This window comes from Cyprinodon variegatus, unplaced genomic scaffold (assembly GCF_000732505.1).
Source record: "Cyprinodon variegatus isolate N-32 unplaced genomic scaffold, C_variegatus-1.0 Scaffold170, whole genome shotgun sequence".
NCBI lineage: Eukaryota > Metazoa > Chordata > Actinopteri > Cyprinodontiformes > Cyprinodontidae > Cyprinodon > Cyprinodon variegatus.
Genome location: NW_015150623.1, coordinates 599,269 through 610,831, shown reverse-complemented (window position 1 = coordinate 610,831; position 11,563 = coordinate 599,269).

The following is an 11,563-nucleotide window of genomic DNA, read 5'->3' as shown; positions in this document are numbered from 1 at the left end:
TCTGAACCCTCCTGGGAGCCTGTGGATGCCTGGAAGTCTGGATCCTGCCACCTGTTTTCTGATCCTGCCTGATCTGGATCCTGCCTGTTCTGTCTGTTCCTGTCTGTTCTGGATCCCTGACCAGGATCGGCTTCCAGCATGACCTCTGGGACTGCAGCACTTGGGGACATTCTTGGTCTGGACTGTTAAACCAGAGTGTCTGAGATTGGGCGGTGCCCCGCCCCCCTGCCTGCAGTGTGTTCGAGCCACAACTCCGCTTTTGTGTTGTTTTATTTAATAAACGTTTGAACTTTCCTACTGACTGTCTCTCCTTGAATACTGGGTCCATCTGTCCTCTGTTCATGACAATGACAAAATATTTGGAACAATCCTTTTTCATTCCTTATCAGTGGTTTCTCTATCAGAGGCCTTGGAGTTTGAGGTTTATTCCCAACACTCAAGTACTTTGATCATGGGATGTTTTAGATGTACACAAGTCTTGCACCTAAACAGCATAAATAAATAATAAAGTCAAAATTTAGTGGTGGTATTAGAACACAAGAGAGTTCATTGCATAAGTAGACAGTTTCAAACAGCCTTTGACACTCTTGTACTGTTTTTAAATTTCTGTAGAACCCAGGTTATCACCTTTTCTTTCTGTTCTGTTCAGTATTTCAGATTATAGTTGTGTATCTCTAGTCTGTGGCCAGTCTGTGAAAATGCACATCTCAATACAACGCCAGTGGTCCCACTACTCTTGAAAACAGGGATGTAAAGAAAAAAATACCTACTTCTTTCTACTCATATAAACATCTGGTTTAATTTACAGCAAGAGAAGGCAAGGACTTTATACCAGGAGTTTTCAAAGTGAGTAAGCCCCACTCAACGATCTAACAGACATCTGCCACTCCACAAACAAAATCATTGAACTTATTAGTGTCTAATTTTTTTTTATATAATTTGAAAATTTTCTACTTCTTTAACCCATTTCATAGGTTTTGAGCTCACATCTCCTCAACTCCCTGCCACCTTTTAGGAACATTTACTTCATGGTCACATCTGACCTCAAAGACGGTTGAACTACTTTGCAGAACAATGACCTTCCCCTCCTCATCCTTTCACTAGTGATTCAATAGTGAAAACTGCATAAAACTGGATTTCCCAATGCATTGGGAGCATTTCAAGTATCCTACATATATCTGGAATTTTCCCATTCTTCATGAGTTTTTTAGCATTCGACTTTGTGTCGTAAAACGTAATAAGTGTGAATATCAGCCTCTTCCTCTTTCAGTCTATTTATTTGCTTCAAGCCAAATCCTGAAACTCTATCAACATCAGTTGTATAGTAAATGCATTCTCACTTCAATGTGTGTTCTATGTTTATTCACCCATACAGGCATATAATTGTTAATTCAAAGGTCTGGAGGTGACACAAAAGCTTCCACTATTGTTCTGTTGGTAGAAATGTGGGGATTATGAGCTATTATCAGGATCCGCCGAACACATAAAATATTCTGAAGTCATTTCGCCTTTAAAACTTTTAACTCATCCAGGATAAATTAAAAAAACATTTCTTCATACAATTCTAGCAGACGGTGAAATCCTTTTAAAATCCTCTCCGCATGTAAAGTAGCAACTTGAGTAGATAATGAGTTAATCTAATCTATCACATGTTCTTGTTGACAGTTGCAAATGCAATGTTAAAAAAGATAAATACATAAATAAAATATACCCAACGATTTTGGGGGTGTACATAGCAATATGTCTATATCTCAGGAAGAAACTGCTCTATTGCACCATACAGAAACAGGAGTGCGTTGCAAAATAAAAAAGTAAATTATTAAAAATAAAAAAAATTTAAAAAAGAGTTCTCTGAATCTAACTTTTTTATTTTCTTTAGTCCAACTGTTTTTAATGTTTCTTTTTTTCCTACTTGCTTTGATTCTGTTTTATTTTCCTATATTTTAAATCATGTAAAGCACTTTGCATTGTCTTTGTACTGAATTGTGCTATACAAATAAATTTGCCCTGCCTTGCCATGCCTAACTGTGTATAAAGCCTCATTGTGCTTTATATCCTTCCACTGCTATATTATCATGACTGATTCACATTACTTGCTTCGTGTTTCATAAGCAGAGGGAATTACCTTTCAGTTACCTTGTCAAGTTGCATCATATGTGAAACAACAAAAAACACACTATACATGGTCCATACACTAGTACAGTTACTGTCTTCACATTTACTCAAGCAAATTGCACCAAGGGGGGAAATTAACCTAGTTTGTTTGAACGGCAACAGTGTTCAAATATACAGCTAAGTGGAATTTGATAGATGCATCATTGTGTGCATCAATTTGATCCTCTTTATTGTGTCATTTATTGTTGCTCCATATTCCTCCTAGGACCCTAATTGGATTGACTCAGAGCCATTTAGAGGATGCATCATGTGATGGACATGCATTGCAATCCCACCGCTAACAGCCCACCTTCCTACAGAGCTTCCCTGATATCTGGGTTGCAACAGGGACCTTCTTTCACATCTTTGTCTTCATATTCTCTCTCAACCCATTGGTTACACATTCCAACACATTTTCCTTTTCATCCCTCTTGTTCTTGCTTTCGCTGTGGCTGTAACTACAACCCCACCACAGCTGGATCTCCAGCACCAGATCCACCCTATGATTGTCATTTGTGAGCGGTTGCTTTGCAGCATCCTTTGGTTCTGCTGTCTGCATTGGTCTCCATCTGAATGTTTCCCTCTGAGCACCACCAGCCCTTCCTTAGCAAACAGACACACACACCCACTCCTCTGCACTGGTTGAGCTGCCACAAGCCATCTGCTCCCATCAGGAAAGGGTGATTGATGCACCGCCCGTATAACAGCTACAGGGATGACTCATCGACTCCCGCAGTGAGAAACTCTTTTAGTGTGTTGCCTGAGAAACCCACTACTACTTTCACCTTCGCCATCATAGCTATACCACCTTATTGACTCATCTGTAATGTAAGAATGATTTCCATTTACTTTGTTTGGGCATTCTCTTACCTCAAAAACAGCTTTTAACCTCTTCTTATTTTGAAGTACATTGTTATCAATCACTAAAATACACAAACTAGCCAAGAAATATCCGTCACAGAATGATGCCATAGTACAGTTTGTGTTGCAAATGTATTTAACATCAGAAAGCATCTGTCCCAGTGTATTGGATTATGTTGCTCCCTCTGAAAGCTGAGATGTGATCAAATTCCACATTGATATGCAAACGAGGAGGCCAACCTTCTTGAAACCTGCTATTGAGGCTTAGGCGGAAGCCGCCGCTTTTTGTTTGTTCTTTCTGTGATATTAACTCATCATCGCAAGCACAGACTAACAGGGTCTCTTCTATTTCACACACAGATGCAGCTTTACTCTCCCTCCCAGCGGCCACGTTGTGTTGAGTGAACTCATGCTGAACCAAGTTTAAAACAAAACACAATGATGCCCTCTCTGTAGATAATGTTTCTGGTTTCTAAACTTAAAAGGAGAAAGATTGCAATGCATATATGACTGATATATGACATCTGAAGTATTTTTTATTTTAAAGCAGGATTATTATTATATAGGGTTATTGCAAAGGGTAGTTATATAGTAATTTATATAGATGGGTATTTTTATATATAGTTATTTCACTTGGTGTCAAATATCAAGAAACAGGTTATTACACAGGGTATTAAAAAGTAATTGCACATTATACGTTGCACAACGACCTCAGAAATTCGGACCTAATATTGAGACAGCTTTATTTTGAACAAAAACTCAGCCAGCGGCTGATCATCAGCAGATCGGATAACTGGATTCACTGCAGAGGTAGAAAACACAGGTCAGTGACTAGAATTTCTGGCTAATCATGACTACGAGCAAAAAGTCACTGAGCTGGTTCAAAGTCCAGTCCGATACCAGACAAAAGGGAGTTTGTCCACCGTTTACAGCAGTAGCCGCTTCCAGTGCCCCTAGTGATGATGAGCTGACGTCAGCTGATGCCAAGGGAGCAATAGTGTCCGTAAGGAGAATCCAAGCCGAGGTCAGAGAAACAGTCCAGGTTCAGTAACCAGCAGGATCCAGAAAACAGTGCAAAAATCCCAGCAGACAGAGCAGACAGGGGCAAGGCAAAAACTAAAATATTCAAAACAGAAAAAAGGTCAGAATCAGGATAACCGTCAAACTTACTTGATGGCCAGAGCTACTCTCACAATGGCTCGAATAATTTGGTACTGGTGATTGAAAACAAGAAGTATACATAGGAGCTGGTAACAGGGGGATTAGGTAAGTGCTAATGAGAAACCGGGCAGAGTTAAACCGTTGAAGTGCCGCATTGTAGAGTCTGGTTGCAGCAGAGAAGAATGACCTGCGGTAACTCTCTTTTTTACAAACAGGGTGTAAAAGTCTTTCACCATAAGAGCTGCTCAGCTCCTCTACAGTCTGGTGCTCCTCTATGGAAATATAACATGTAACCAGCTACTAAACATGTGATAGAAAAGCATTGCTATTTTAAAGTGTTCGTTTTTTCATAGCTTATCTGAAGAACACATTAGCTGACTCATCACAGTGATGGAGGAATTTCCCTACACCAGAACAACAAAACTGTAAGGCAATGGTTCATTTGCTCTGTGAAACACGTAGCATACAATACAATACATGACACTAGGCCTGGAAAAAAAATCTATTAAAGTTTTGCATGCCAAAATAGGTAGCCCAAAATGACTTTAATGAATTAAGTTGGTCAGCTATAACTTTAAAAGGATGTAAAGTCTGGGTCGACTGCAGAGAAAGAAGAGATATAGCTTTCTAGAGTAAATGTTTCTGTTTTAAATAGCGAGGGCTGCTTTTTCTGATTTCATGTTAGAAAAAGCTAAATCTTCATTAAAAGTTTATCGTTGGTTTTAAAGGTAACAGGTAATTGGTGAAATTAAATTAATTGCTGATACTAGGTAATCGTGATAGAACCTTGTTAAACAATGAAGTTATAAAAACTAATAATGTTTATAGTGCTAACAACTTGTTAAATACTGTCAGTGTTATGAGAAACAAAAGGGATAAAATTGTGCTGGATCCTGCGTGTGTTTCAAGGACTAATTTGGTCAGATCCGGCTGCTCTCGCAGATAAGATCTAATGATAATATGAAGAAATGTTTTGAAAATATAACAAATAAAATATTATTATGCATATATTTATTAACAGAAAAAAAATCCAAGAAAATCATATCATTCAGATATAACGTCATTTAGGGTTAGTCAGGAGGATTGTTGCTGCACAAAACAACTGGGCCTACAAACCTTGCTCTCACATAGAGAAAAAACATTCTGGGGAACAAACAGAGAGGAAAGAATAGTATTTAAATGTGAGAATGTCTAAAAGTCAGTTTAATGAACTGTTTTGGGGGTTTTTTTTTCAGAAAGGAAGAGTTGCCTAATGCTTCAAAACATGTCAGAAAAGCAAGAAGCAGCGATGAGGGATTGTTGTAGCAGTCGTGCTGACGGCAGAACCAGTTGCAGCAGGAGCCTAGCGCAGCAACAGCCACCCAGTTTCACAGACAGATGGCCTATTGTGAAACTCATGCCATTGCAGCGGTTGGTCATGTTCACCGCCAGCCAGAGTTGGGGCAAGCTACAGTGCTTTTAGTCAGCCAGGTGGACTACTAACAACTGGAGCTACAGGTCAGCACACTGGAATCAGGTAGCCATGTACAACAGCAAGAGCATCAGGTGGGAACATTGTCTCGCTTGCAGGAGCCTCAGAAGAAGAGGAGACTGACCTGAGTGGAGGAGAATGTAGGGCATACAGCAACAGGTCAGGGACGGCATGCACAACTTTGGACAGCAGCTCAATTCAAGAGGAAGGAGAGTTACTAACCCTGGCTTCTGATGGAAATTAGGTGGTAGAGACTTTGTGTCCGGAAAAGATGGGACGGATGAAACTCACAAAAGAGTGGGATTAAAGTACAGTGAATTAAATTAGCAACGTGCACTCAGAAAGTGTTTGAGCTCATACGATGGCTGACCTAGCAGCATTCAGCATTATTGAAAAGTCAAAAAGTTGACACTTTAGGACAGCCTATAATTACTATACTGTCTGAAGGAATGACTAAACTACAGCGCATGTATTTCTGACAAGATTCTGGATTTGACTCTTGAGCAGGCACAACCTTTCTTAAAAGGTTTATTGAACACATAATTAAAAGATAATGGGATCGGCAGATTGTGGGCAAAGGAGTCTCTGAAGGGGACAGGATGAATGTAAACTGATGAAGAAACTATTTGTTTGTAGTTTTCAGAGTTAGTGATGTTTACTGATTCCAGGAGGATGGAAACGTTCAGCAGGGGACTGTGTAAGAACTGCAGGAGGCGTCAGATGCCCCTAAGACTTAGGACCTAAGTGGTAGAGGAAGGCAGTGGAAACTGCGGTGGAGGGTGGAAAAGGCTGTGGATGGGTTTGTTGAAGTGTGGACTTGATCCTGTTAGTATAGTGTAATTGAGACACAGAATCAGCCGGAGACAAAACTGAACTTTTTCAGATGGCGGACAAGAGAGGACAAACCTAGAGATCCAGACCTAGAGAATCTTTCAGGACAGAAAGTGCAGAGGAGGTCCAAGAACAGGTAAGAACCTCCGAGGTTAGATACGAGGACTAGGAGAGGTTAGGCTTGTTAACACATAAGGTGTGAAAACTAGCTGTTTTCTGTCTCTGGCAAACTTCTCCCTTTTGAAAGCTGCAGTGATTACAGCTGAATACTTGGGCTATGTCCAATCAGCCCTAGGAGGGAAGAACCACACCATAAACATAGTATAGCCTGCAGACTTAACCATACCTCGATCAACGTACGCCACCTGGCGAAGGACCACTCGAAATCAAAGAGAAAAGGGTCTAAAATAAAACAAGAGAAAGAAGAGGCTACACCTCCTGAGGATTCTCAGTAGCAGTTTGCATGTTCTCCCTGTGTATACATGGATTCTCTCCAGGTACTTGGTGGTTGGTTCTGCATGGTTCTGTGTCTCTGTGTTGCCCTGTTATAAACTATTGCTCTCTCAATGGTGTAACCTGCATTTCACTCAGAGACTGCTGGAGATAGACAACTGACCCACTGCAACACTGATGTATTAAGCAGCAAAAGATGGATCCATGGACTAAAAGTCAATTTCCCATGCAGTCATTTAGTATATTCAAGTTTGTATTCTGAGTAATCTTTACTAAGGTAAAGGCATATCTAAGGTAAGTTATAAAGTACTATTTGACTATTTTGGTTGGTTAAACTAATGTATAAGTGCACTCTACAAATACAGCTTTAATGAGCACAACATAAAATACCAAGTTCATTGTTGTTTTTTTATGTAAATGCAACTGGTTTGTATGTTTTTTTCAAGTATTGATAACTAATTGGAGTTTACAGTGTAACCGTAGAATTAAAAGTTACTTAAAGGCACATTGTGTAACTTTTGGCCACAAGGGGTGCTAGTGCTGCAGCACTGTCGCAAGAGTAAATCAGCAGGCAAGCCTCGAAGCAGTATCACTGGCGTAAAAGATTATCACTTCCATGTTCAATTGTTGTTTTATGAAAAGTAGGAATCAGTCGTTTGCACGGAATGCTTTACACATTTAGGTTGTGGGGTTGTAAGCTCTTTTTTTTTAGCCTTCCAGCTTTCTCTGGTCGTATTTTGCTTCTACTAAACATTGAAAATAATAACAAAGATTTATGACTGTATACTAGGAGCAAACTGTTAACTTACCAGTCTAATATTAAAGTTGAGAAAAGAGAATCGGTTTAACATCTGGCTGCTTCTTTCAGCCTGCACCAGCAAACAAACTTTGTTACCAAGATCGACTCTTTTTTTTCTTCGCGCGCGATCCCTTTCACACTTTATCTTTTAAAACTAGAGCAAAAGCCTTAACTCCATGACCATATATGAGCCTGTGGCTGTAAAGCATTACGTTTCTCCAGGTCACATAACCAGGCCAATGACGGTGCGTCTTCTCCCAACTTACATAGTCGGTGTTTCAAGAGGGGAGCCCCGCTCGTAACATTGCTACTGTCAAGTGCTGCATTTTGGCCTGAGGAATCATTTAAAACAACTCATATGCGTCAAATCTTTAGGTAAAAAAGTCTGCGGTTTGCCTTTAAGTTGAGCTAACATTTCAGGAAAACACCTACACAGAGCAAAGCTCTGAATTTATGGCACCTAAAATTACTACAGTGTATGTTTATATACTATTATTATTTTCTATTACATAGAAATAAAAAAAAAATTTTTTTTTTTTTTTGGAACTTGAACAACATTGTAGATATCTTTACTATGAACAATCAGCATGTGCAAAAATCTCCTGCTAATCATTATAATTTGTAAAGATTTGTTTTATCCCTAATATAGGTATTGTGGAGGATTTTCATGAATTTTCTTTTAAGCCCCGCCCTCTCCATAAAAAAAAAAATGGACACGCACAACCCGGTACTCGCTCTTCAAAGGGAATACCTATTACCGGTACACACGTGCGAAAGCTTGCAGGAGCCCATTTCTCCTAGTGCACTCTCTTTTTAAAGTTCTCTAATAGCTTATACAGGCTTCCTAAATCACTATTTAGAGCGGGGACTATATGTTGGTCTTTATAGCGAACTCAGTTAACTTCACGTTCGGACAGATGATCACTACTTGTTGCTCCCCGTTGGTCAGGTAACTCTTCCTCCACTGCATGGTGCCTGCACCATCTTTGTTATTAGTCCTTTGCGAGGAGAGCTCTCCACCCAAAGCATTTCAGGATATATCTCCTCTTCTGAGGCCTTTCTTTTCTTCTCATACACTTCATAGACACTTTTTCTCTTACGACCCTCGGCCATTTTGAAAGAACCGAAGTGAGAAAAGTAAGCTAGAGTGACTGAAACCGTAGCTCACCACAGATATACGCCTGAAAGTAGCATGCACAGAAAAAGACAGCTAACAGGGCAAGCACATATGGCCTTACGTTAACATATCACCAGAATGATTGACAATTAGGAGGACCACTTATTTAAATGATGCACCCAAAAATAAAACATTGTCCGCTATACCTTTAAGTCGTATACAGGTAGATATCATTATTGAGTAGAAAAGGAAGTGCTACTAAACTTTGATTAAAGAAAATCTTGGCAATACAACAAAGCATATATAATGGTAGTTTGTTTCTTTGCATGTGTCAGACACGTAAAAATATCCAAGGGAAAATTAAAAAACTCTTGAATCAGAAGTACATTAGAGCTACATTTTAGGAAATTGATCATCAGACTTTACAAATTCAATGTCAGGCTGAAAGCTTCAGACTTTGCTGCTGAAACCATCAATTTCAGACCAGACCAAATCCATACTGTCCAGCTGCTCGGAACAATGGCTGGCTAATGGTATGGCACTGTGTGTTTGCGCGCCTCAGTGCGAAGACGGAGGAGGGTTACAAGTGCGCACACACGTTGCTCACAGAGGAAGACAATTTCCAAATGTCAAGTGTTTGTGGAATAAATGTCAACTGGCTGAGGGATGGGAAATCAAAGCCTCCTCAGCACCGACTGCTGCAGATATTATATGAAGGAGAAAAAAAATGACCAAGGCAACAATGAGTTTTCAAGAAGAGAGAGGGAAAACAAAACCCATGATTGATTTTTTTATTAAACCAGACTTTGGCATGTCTGAAAGAAAAACCCCTACTGTAAAAAACATGTGTGATGTAAAGGGGGAGACAGAACCTCGCTGGATTTTCTGCAGGGAAGCTAAAACGCAGTGAGGTAATAAAGAGTCAGTGATGAGTTGAAAGGACCCTCTTATCCCTTTAATTTTTCACCCTGATTCAGGCTGACTTTAACATAATTTGAATTCGCTCACATTCCTTAGATTACTTTTTCCCCTTACTTCTTTTTTCTATTGTAATTTCTGTACTTTTAATTAGATTTTCTAACAGATCTTTCTTTGACTGATTTATTTCTTTAAAAAAGTTGAAAGCATATTCCTCCTTATTTCTAATGGAAAATGTGGATGTCATTTTACTTAAAGCCCAGTCTCAGCTCAGCAGAAGTCTTGCTTACATTTCAGTGTCATAAGAGCAGAGAGCAGTAGTAGAACTGTAGCTCAACTCTGCCCTCTAAGGCCAGAAATGGTTACTGCATGTTGCTGCCTCTGCATCGGTGCTTTTTCCTCCTGAACTCTCATTCACATCTTTCTCTTTGTTGTTACGCCCTCTAATAAGACTTAACAAATGGCAATCACCAAAACACCTATTTGACATGTTTTCTTATGATGTTTCATTAGAGAAAAACCCTAAACTAGATTATGAAAATAACCATTGTTAGATTATGAAAATAACTATAAACAATGGTTTGCTTAATCATTTAGGCTGTTTAAGCTCTTAATTGCTTGGTTTACAGCAGTCAGGAGTTACAATCTTTAACCAAACTAATAATTTATATGCTTAGTGCTGAAATCTGATTTTTATACATACTGTGAAAAATACTCAACCCCCACCCCTGCTGTATAATATTAAATCAGCAACCCCTATCATGAAATGGAATAAATAGAATTATTCCTATTTCCTAAATGCCAGAAAAAAATACACTTTTAGACTATTCTTCAAAGGGTTAAGTCCGCATACTGCCTCAGTTTTCAGTAGAGTCGTCTTTATACCTATATGGGTCAGATTTTATGGGTGTCTGTCATTGCTTCTCACAATAGTTTGCTGGAACTTTCAACCCATTCCTTCCGACAGAAACTGTTTAACTGGGTCAGGTTTGTCTCCAAAGGAATGTAAATTCTTTTCATTTTGCTTTAAAACAGCCTGACGTTTCTTTGAATAAATCTGAATACTTTGAAAGCATCAAGTTAGGATTTTTTAGCTAAGTATGTGGGGTAAAATTGAAATTATACAATAGGATGGAAAACAAACATCATGACTGTGGACCAGTGTTCCTGCAGGAAAAGTGCTTCAATGCTCCTCTTCCTTTTTACCCTCCTCTTCCTCTGTGGAAGATGACTCATTGTTTTCAGTTTTTTTGGCGCCCGAACATTTTGATTGATGGGAGTTGGTTTATTTCTAGCTCTCAGTGCTTTGTGACTCCTGCTTTGTCAGCTGTAACGTCACCAGTCTTCTCATGCTGACTTGTCAAACTTGTCTGTCAGTCAGACTCCTTTAGTGATTGTCACTAAACTCCCCCCCGTCCCAAAAAAAGGATGAAAGATGAAAAATATCTAAACATAAACCTTTTAAAAACAATATATACAAGTTAATTATAATCAGTTTCACCTCATGTGTTCATGTGAGAAGTTGGACAAAGCTTCACTTATTGGCTTTATTCACAAAGCACACATGAACCGTGCACATTAGGAGGTGTGCGTTCTTGATTAGACCTGCAAGTAAAACCCCTTCTAGGTCATATCAGGACGCTTCACCTTTGCTAACTAACAGGAGTTATCGCAGCTTCTTTTTTTCTTCAGATGTCATCCAATGAAAGAGAAGCTAATCTCTCACCATCTTCAGTCCGTCATCCTCTTCTTCTCTTTCTTGCCCTCAGCCTTTTCCAGTAAGCAAGCTAAGCATTTA